General features: G+C 42.9%; 1 protein-coding gene across 2 annotated transcripts in view; it reads left to right on the forward strand.

Moving 5' to 3' along the window:
• The first annotated feature begins 7,909 nt into the window (after positions 1-7,909).
• Positions 7,910-8,312, forward strand: part of SLC34A2 (solute carrier family 34 (type II sodium/phosphate cotransporter), member 2) — a 25,658-nt gene continuing 25,255 nt past the window's right edge. The window contains exons 1-2 of one of the 2 annotated variants that reach the window (XM_010839923.1): positions 7,915-7,977; positions 8,066-8,127. The gene's annotated coding sequence lies outside the window, so the exon portion shown is untranslated. Of the gene's footprint in view, positions 7,978-8,065; positions 8,128-8,312 lie in introns of both variants that reach the window. The other variant, XM_010839924.1, reaches the window with a different exon arrangement.

The following is an 8,312-nucleotide window of genomic DNA, read 5'->3' on the forward strand; positions in this document are numbered from 1 at the left end:
AACTCCACCCACATTGGGTTCTAAACCTTCATTTGCGGGGAGGTGTGATTGCACATGATGAGATGCCTAAAGGGCTGTTAGGAGACCTTTCTGTGTGGGTGTGGTGCTTGGGAATCACTCATATCTCTTTCTCTGATGTCCTCAACCAGGCCTGTTGGACCCAGAGGCACCAGAGAGTAGAAGGGCGATGCAGCCCTCCCGGATGGCCTTCACACTGAAGTTCAGAGCTGTGAGTGCCTCTTGAACTTCCAATTATTATTAAAATCTTTTGATTTTAATTAATTAAGAATTAATTTAAAATAATGTGTTAAAAAAATTGTATGTTCTAAACTCTAAATCCCCTTGGTTAAGAAATGCTAAAGTCAATTAGAAAACAAACTTCTGGGTGCCAGGGGTAAGTTTGGGATGGTCATGTACACACTGCTATATTTTAAATGGATAATCAACAAGGACCCACTGTATAGCACAGGAAACTATGCTCCACGTTACATGGCAACCTGGATGAGGTGGGTGTTGTAGGGGAGAATGGATACATGTATATATGGCTCAGTCCCTTCACTGTTCACCTGAAACTGTCATAACATTGTTAATTAGCTAGAGTAGTAGTAGTAGAAGTAAAGTCACTGAGTTGTGTCTGACTCTTTGCAAGCCCATGAATTGTAGCCTACCAGGCTCCTCCTCTGTCCATGGGATTTTCCAGGCAAGAGCACTGGAGCGGGTTGCCATTTCCTTATCCAAGGGATCTTCCTGACCCAGGGATTGAACCTGGGTCTCCAGCTCTGCAGACAGACACTTTACCGTTGGAGCCAGCAGGGAAGCCCCCATGGGGGCTATACCCTAATACAAAAAATTAGCTATACCCTAATACAAAATTAAAAGTTCAAAAAAAAAGTCTTGAGTTGAAAGTGAAATATTTATGGTGCAATCGGGGCCTCAAACCCCAATCCCTCAGCCCAGGAAGAAGTCATCTCTTTGGAGGTCTATTATTGAAAAATACAAAACAAAAAAAGCCATACAACAATCTGTGAAGGAGATAAAAATAGGGTGACAATGGTGGGCCAGGAAAATGCACAGCGAAGGTCTCTGAGACCTGAATGATAAGGAGGCGTATCCTTGTGAACGCCCAAGCGAATGTTTCCCTCAGAGAACGGCAAGAGCAAAGGCCCTGGCGTGGGAATGAGTGACAGAAGGAGAAAGCAGACCAGATGGCAGGGAAGCCATCTTTTCTCCACGCTGGACCCCTGGCTACCACCCAGACTGTGTATCTGAGGCTCAGATACACACATATACACATATATACATATACACATATACATACTGGTCCACATTGAAGCCAGCTTGTTAGGCTTATTCCTATTATGGTATGTCCTTTTAAAATAGGAGTTTAGTGGCAATGGCCTCAAATATTTAGAATCTAGCCCATTAAGTAAGGAAACATTTTCTGGTTATCCTGAGTAAATGTTTTTAAGTCTAGGTAGCACAAGATGCATATAAACAGATTCAGGCTTACTTACTCTTGCTTGACGCACAGTTTCAATGACTGTTAATTGAACAGATAAATGAATGAGATGGGCAATTTTCTTAATCCACAACTGGTTAGAAATAACAATATAATAATAATAATGAATGATGATGATAAAGCATATACAAATAGGGAAAATTTAAAGGTATGTTAGTAATCTGGACCTATTTAGGTTATTAAAAACAGCTCTGAAGTGCTTAAGGAACTTTGGGATTGTCTTTGGATTTTGTAAAATGATCATAAGTAATAAGCCATCAGGAGGTGGTTATATTCAGTTTACTCCCACTAAGAAAGTCTGTGTGTTCTATTTTTAAAATTTATCACATAATTGGTGTTGGAGGGGGTAATAGAGAGGATGTGACCACTGGCTGACCCTGGAGCTAGACCCAGGCAACTGTAGGCTCCTCACTCCCTCCCCTGTTCTTGGAATGCGCATTCTCCCAGCTGTTTCAAGGACACAGCCTTGGGAGAGTACGGTGTTGTTAAGACCATCTGGGTGATATGTGTGACTGAGCCCAGTTAAGCCTTCCATAGAAACTTTTAAAATTCTGGCAGGCAGGTGCACAAATCTACTTGTTTTGCAGCTGCCCAAGACAAGCCGTATATGTGAGTTTCCCGGCTTACTAACCCTGCCACCTTCCAATCTAAAGTGGTTTCCTCTTTCTAGGGTTCTGCCTGCCTTCTATGTGTGGGGCCAATTAATGAACCAACAATTGATTAAGCATCCTAGACAGAGCAAGACATATAGAAGGACTAGCTCTGCTACTGATGGAACATTCATGTGACAAGGCTAGTAAGTGGCTCAAACTTACTGGCTTTAAAAGAATTTCAACTCAGTGAAATAAACCCAGAACCTATCTTCTTCCTTGAATTCCTACCTAATACTAATGAAGTTTAAAAAAATTTTTTTAATTGTGAGACATTCATAGGAAAAAAAAATACATAGGATTAGTGTAACTCAAAGATTCATCACAAATCAATCACAACCAAGAAGGAGACTGCCACCACCTCAGAAATCTCCTCGTGTTTCCTCAGTCTTACTCCCTCCTTCCCACCAAAGTGACCTGCACAGACTTTTCCTTTTTTTTGGCCACAATGCATGGCTTGTGGGACCAGGAATGGAACCCAGGCCCTCTGAGTGGAAGCACGGAGTCCTAACACCGAACCGCCAGGAAGTCAGACTTCACTTTTCTTCAGTTACCACTTAAGCATACATTCCTGATCACTAAAATTTCATTTTGTCTGGCTTGGGACTTTTCTACAAGTATTAGAATCAAACAGTATGAAAGTTTGGTCTGGCTTCTTTAACTTAAATTATGTTTGTGAGATGAGACTTATCCATTTTGTTCCATGAGATAATAAATAAATTGTTCATTATCATTGATGCATACTATTTGACAAATTTTTACTACAAAAATGGCAATTGTATAGTAGTATTTCATTGTAGGAGTGTTTCACAGTTAACGTTCCATTCTATGAATCCAAATGGACATACAAGCCATCTTGTGGGCATTTTTGTGTATGTTTTTTGGTGAACATATGGGTGCATTTCTCTTGGGCGGTGGCGTGGGAGTGGACATGCATACACTGGGTTTAAATCTCACTGTGGTTTAAACTGCATTCCCCTCAACTGTGATAAATAAACCTTTTACTGTGTTTATTAACTACTTCCATTTGTGAAGCCCCTATTCTAGTCTCAACCATCTTTGTTTTTTTTGACTGTGCCCCATGACAGGTGGGATCCTAGTTCTCCAACCAGGGATTGAACCGGGCCACCTGCAGTGGAAGCGTAGAGTCCTAACCATTGGCCTGCAAGGGAATAACCAAACATTTTTCAATTGGATTCTTTTTCCTTTATGTACAGACATTCTTTACAAATTCTGGAATAAGCTCCTAGTCAATTACACGTGCTCCAGATCTTTCCCTTGATTCTGGTTGTCCTTTTCTCCCTGTCAAAAGCATCTTTTTCTTTATGGTTAATGTATCTTGTATCCTATTGAAGAAGTCTTTCCTACCTTGAGTTCATGAATATTTGTCTATTTTGTCTTCTAGAAGTCCTATTGTTTTGCCCTTTGCCTCTAGATAAATTCTCAGGGCGGGGAGGGAATAGGTAGAGAGTAAAGTTTCATTTGTTTCCATCTGGATACCGTTTATTGCAGATTTTCTGTACCTACTGTCTGCAGTGACATTGTTGTAAAGCGAGTATCCATATGTGTTTCTGGGTTGTCCATTTCATTTCATCCTCCTCATCATACAAGTCCTCTGGGCAACAATTATCCCCATAAGGAAAAGAAGGTAAGAAAGTAGCAGAAAACTTTGCTGATTGTGTGGTTGAAATTGGTAACTGGGTTAAGATCTTAATTCTGCCACCTACTAGTCTTGTAACATTGGGGGACATTGTTTGACTTCTCTGGGGCCCCATTTCCCAATCTTTATATTTAGCTCATTTTGTTACAAGGATTAATACATGTTTACAACAGTACTTGTACACAGTAAGCACTCAATAAAGGACCTTAAAAGTCTTCATTACAAGAAAAACATTTTTGTAACTATGTATGGGGACAGGTGTTAACTAGACATACTGTAGTGATCCTTTTAACTGTATATGCAAATAGTGAACAGTTATGTTGTACACCTGAAACATATAGTATTATATGTCAACGATACCTCAATTAAAAAAGTAAAAATGCTACTGATACAAAACAATTGTGTAAAAGTCATGCCTTTGAGGGAAGGTGAGTTTAGAATTATTGGGAAGAGGTATAAAGGAATTTCTTAGGGTGATAGAAATATTCTGTATCATGATAAACAGTTTGAGTTTCACAAGCTTACATATTTGTCAAAATGTGTCAAAAGATACATTTACAATTTGCATTCACTTTTGCAAATATTACTTAGAAAATAAACCAGAAGGAAATATTGAACTCTGGTTACTAATATGCATGCTGAAGAATTTATAGCTGAAGTGAACTGACTTTTAAAAATTAAGCAAAATAGTGGATTAACAAGAAAACTGGTAGGATAGATACATAATAAAAGCAAGTAGTATAGTAAAATGTTTATTACAAAATCTAGGTAGAATGTATACACATATGTAGTGTAAAAATATTTCCACTTTTCTGCATGTTTAAAAATGTTTATAGGGTGCTTGTTTCGGCAGCACACATACTAAAACTGGAACGATACAGAGAAGATTAACATGGTCCCTGTGCAAGGATGACATGCAAATTCATGAAGCATTTAAAAAATGTTTATAGGGAATTCTCTGGTGGTCTAAGGACTCCAAGCTGAAGGGGGCATGGGTTTGACCCCTGGTTTACTGAGTGTGCACACGCGCACACACACGAAGAACTAAGAGCCTGCACAGCCAAAAACAAACAAAAAAATAATAAAAACAAAAATGTTTATAGTAAAAGTATAGACAAATGGAAAACATGTATATATAATGTAAAATACCCTACACACGTAAAATATTATAAATAAATATAAAATACTTGGCCATGGCCAAAAAAAAAAAAGCAGTCATGATCTCTAATCTGCCATTTAAAAACTCATTCCATGCCCTAGCCTGATGTATAAAATAAAATTTATTCCACTTAATACCAATATGTATACATTTTTACAGTAAAAATATCAATGAGTTTGATCACAGGGTACTGCCCAAGTCCCATTGGAGTATCTGCATCTTACTTTCTAAAAATATAAATTTTTATATTCTGAACTACATCTGGCCCCAGGGACTCAATAAGGAATGTGGACATGTATTAGCACAGAGATTGTAACTTTGGACAAGATACTGTGTGGCCTCTAGGTGGGCCCATCTAAATCAGTCAGTTCTACCTTGTAGGACAACAGTATGCCGATCAAGTTTGCTGAAGGAAAGCAGTTTAGAAGTTTATGGGTAAGCACAGGCTGTGCTTTATAGTGCTGAGTTATGATAGCCTTCTGTATTAGGATTGGAATGAAGATAGGAAGTATGTTCCCCTAAAGGGACAAATTATAGACTTTATATGCCCACACCCTATCCACCCTTTTGCTAGTGGTGAAGAACTCACCTGCCAATGCAGGGGACATAAGAGATTCAGGTTCGATCCCTGGATCAGGAAGATACCCTGGAGGAGGGCATGGTGCCTGGAGAATCCCCAAGGACAGAAGAGCCTGGCGGGCTACAGTTCACAGGGTTCCAAAGAGTTGGATACGACTAAAGTGACTTAGCACACACAAAGTAATATAAAACCCTACAATCCAAAACCAGAATCAAACAGATATCATCTCTGACCTGTAAATGGAATCCATTAAAAAAAAAAAACCTCCTGACTGAACCGGTATTTTGCCTTTTTCATTGGACCATAAAAGGGAGACCTGAGACCTTCTCCAGGTTTTCTGAAATTTCCATTTGTCAGATCCTTGTTGGGAGTGATAGGAAGGCATTGTGGATAGAGTTAGATCCATATCCCGTACAGAGTCCATACCTACTGGGGGAGACTCAGCAGGACCAATGAGCAACTAAGGCCTGCCCTGGGAGTCCCTGAGATGACTCTGCCTCCTGCCCAGGGCCAGAGATAGAGCTGAGCTCAGTGAACACATGCCAGCAGATCCCTATCACTGGTGGACTCTGCTGTAGAAGTCGCTCCCAGGAGAGGTGCTGCTTGCTCACTGTCTCCAAGGGCTGGATTTTAAGACCAGCACCCACTGGCAAAATCGTTCGCTCTCCAATAATAAGAACAGGCCCACTAGATTTGATTTCTAGTGCCCACTCTCAAGCAATATGTGTCAGCCCTTGGACTAAAATGACCAGCATTTGAGACTGTGGAGTAATGACCTCAGACTTCCAAGGTTCCAGATGAGTCCAATCAAAGCTTCCCACTCATCTCCCAACACCAGAGGCTTCCAGTGAAGCTCTCATGGTTAACATGCACTCCTCATGTGCCAGGTACTGTTCTATGTGTTATATATATTTTAGCTCACTTTAACAGAGACCATTATTCCCATTTTACACACAGCAGACAAAGGCAGGGAAAAAGCAAGGGGCAAAACAAGACACTGGTGTCAGGCAGTTGGACGCAGGAGTTAGTATAAGTGACCAACTAACTTTTCAGCCCCAGAGAGCCTGGCTCTGGTTTCCTGGAAGCAGTACTCCTGAGTTTTTCCCCCTTATGGCCAGAAAAGGAAACCACCCTAGTTTCAGTGGGGCACTTCCACTATTTGCTGGCAGCTGAGCAACAAATTAACTTGTTAAGCCTTTTCCTCGGCTGTAAAACCAGGGCCATTTGACAGAGGGAAAGGGCCTGGGTATTGGAATAAAACCCAAGTTTGATCCCAGCTCAGCAACTCTAAGGAATCCTATGTCCGCTAACCTCTCTAACCTCCACTGGAAAGGGAGCCTGCTCTTTCCCCAAGAAAGTGAAAGTGTTAGTCGCTCAGTTGTGACCAACTTTTTGCAGCCCCAGTGGACTGTAGCCTGCCAGGCTCCTCTGGCCATGGCATTCTCCAGGGAAGAATACTGGAATGGGTTGCCATTTCCTCCTCCAGGGGATCTTCCCCACCAAGATGGAACCCAGGTCCCCTGCATTGCGGTCAGATTCTCTATGGTCTGAGCCACCAGGGATGCCCTTCTGGGGGAAACGTTTGCTCCACACATAATTGGGCTGTTACTTCCATCAGCTTCATGATGGGGTCTCCCTGGGACAGGTCTTCTCAAAGCCAGGATGGAAAAACATGTGGCCACACCTGGAATACAGGGCAGAGCAAAAGAAATAAGGGTCAAGTTTTGCCCAAGCCCGGACAGGCAAGTGGGAGGTTCTGGTGGTGAGCAGCCCTGCGTTTTTCTCAGCCTGTCGCAGATCCAAGGCTCCAGCTGGCCAAGTGTCTGTCCAAGCTACCCGGACAGAAGGCATCTCCGAGCCTGAAAAGACCAAACAATCCTGGCTTTGTTTTGGAAGGATTTGTCCCTGAGTTTCCAGTTGGCTTCTACTTAAGTCTCAACGTCACTGACCTTTTCGGTCTCAGAGTAGCTAAACCAGACGATTCAGGTTCTTGGGTAGGAGAAACCTGGGGAAAACGAGGAGCCCCGCTAGGCCGCCCTGGCTGGGATCCTGGGGCCGGTGATAAGGCGGGGCGGGCGCGCGGCAGCACAACCGGGGCTCAGGGCGCAAGGGCCGCCTGCCTACCGGGCGCGGGGGCATTCGCCGCGGAGCCGGCGCGGGGGGGCGCCGTCTGAGATCTCGCCCCAAGCCCGGCAGCCTCTTTCCTCGGCATAGCCGGCTAGGTCACGATGGGCTCATTAAGCCGGCAGGTAGGCAGTGCCCCGGCGGCGGCAGCAGGCGGTCCTGGAATGTGCGAGGGGCGTGATGACCGCCGCCGGCCTTTTTGCGCAACACCTTCCCTATATATACCAGAGCGCCGGGCTCCACCTGGGTGCCTGCTCCGGTTCATTACCTGCGTAGAGAGCGCCAGTGAGTACCGCCGCTGGGGTCTGGGCGCTTCTTCCTCTCTCCTGCCTCTTGAAAGAAACTTAATTCATTTTTAATTTACTTCTTTTAGATCTCCCTCGATCCTGATTTCAAGGAACTTGGCTGTCTTTGGGCTACAGAAGAAGGGGAAAAGTAACTTTCTCCACATTTTCAGATTTTTCTTTTTCTTTTTAATGTCATAACTGTTGCTGTTATTTCAACTCCAGTGACTACACTATTAGTAGTGGCATACTTGGGGATTCTAAAATTAAAGATGGGGGGGGGATTCCTACCACATAGGAATCAGGACAGCTAGGCTATCTTTTTGGTCACTAACT

The sequence above is a fragment of the Bison bison genome, unplaced genomic scaffold, assembly GCF_000754665.1.
Source record: "Bison bison bison isolate TAMUID 2011002044 unplaced genomic scaffold, Bison_UMD1.0 scf7180017864136, whole genome shotgun sequence".
Lineage (NCBI taxonomy): Eukaryota > Metazoa > Chordata > Mammalia > Artiodactyla > Bovidae > Bison > Bison bison.